Source organism: Mastomys coucha, unplaced genomic scaffold (genome assembly GCF_008632895.1).
Source record: "Mastomys coucha isolate ucsf_1 unplaced genomic scaffold, UCSF_Mcou_1 pScaffold17, whole genome shotgun sequence".
Taxonomy (NCBI): domain Eukaryota; kingdom Metazoa; phylum Chordata; class Mammalia; order Rodentia; family Muridae; genus Mastomys; species Mastomys coucha.
The window spans coordinates 8,274,853-8,275,926 of NW_022196899.1; the positions used below are offsets into that span (position 1 = coordinate 8,274,853).

At 42.6% G+C, this 1,074-nt stretch overlaps 1 pseudogene; it reads left to right on the forward strand.

The window, feature by feature from the left end:
• Positions 1-565: 565 nt before the first annotated feature.
• LOC116094856 overlaps positions 566-1,074 on the forward strand; it is a 1,231-nt pseudogene continuing 722 nt past the window's right edge.

The following is a 1,074-nucleotide window of genomic DNA, read 5'->3' on the forward strand; positions in this document are numbered from 1 at the left end:
TTTAATTTTATCATCTTTTGTTTCTTAAATTTAGAAATAAAATGAATATTTATCATAAACTAAATAAATTGTAACTTGTAAAGAGTAGATAATATTTCTTCTTTTTTTCACGAAAATATTTTTTCTTTTCTTTTATTGGATATTTCCATTCTTTCATATTTTAAATATTATCCCCTTTTTCCTCTAGAAACACACTATCCCATCTCTCCTCTCACTGAGGGTGCTCCACCGCACCCCCCCCACTCCTGCCTCCCGGCACTGGCATTCCCCTACACTGGGGTATAGAGCCTTCACAGGACCAAGGGCCTCTCCTCCCACTGATGCCCAACAAGACCATCCTCTGCTACATATGTGGCTGGAGCCATGGGTCGTTCCATGAGCACTCTTTGGGTGCTGGTTTAGTCCCTGTGAGTTCTGGGGAGGTCTGGTTAGTTGATATTGTTGTTCTTCCCATGGGGTTGCAGACCCCTTCAGCTCCTTCCGTTTTTTCTCTAAATCCTCCACTGGTGACCCCTGTGGGGGCCCTCAAAGGGCTGCTGTTCCTTAGCCCTCGTCTTGTTTAGACATGACTTTGGTAAAGAAAGGTAACTACATTTCTCTGCCACTCGACCAGGTTAAACAAGAGTGGCATGCAAGCAATACTTATTCAGTCTATCTTAACTATGGTGTTGAATTCTGGACAGCGGCACCCATCAAGCTGCCTTTTCCTCGCGTCTGTAATGCAGCTACTTAATATAAAGCCCTAAGTCAGTGTTCTCACTATTTTCCTCGGCTGTGTCAGCGTCTGAGGTTAAGGAAGCACCATTGATCGTGGCCTCTAAAGGAGTTCACTCCTTAACCTTTGCTTCTGACCTTCCTAATGTTATGACCCTTTACTACAGTTGTTTATGTTGTGGTGATCCTCTACCATAAAATAATGTAAATATCTGAAATCCCGCGGATTGAGAACTGCTGTCTCTAACCCTCTATTCTGCAGCTCTGCCTTTAGCCACCAATGCACGTGGATTTTCACATCTAACCCGAATTTCACCCTGTTTTTTTCTTTTCTTTCTTTCTTTCTTTCTTTCTTTCTTT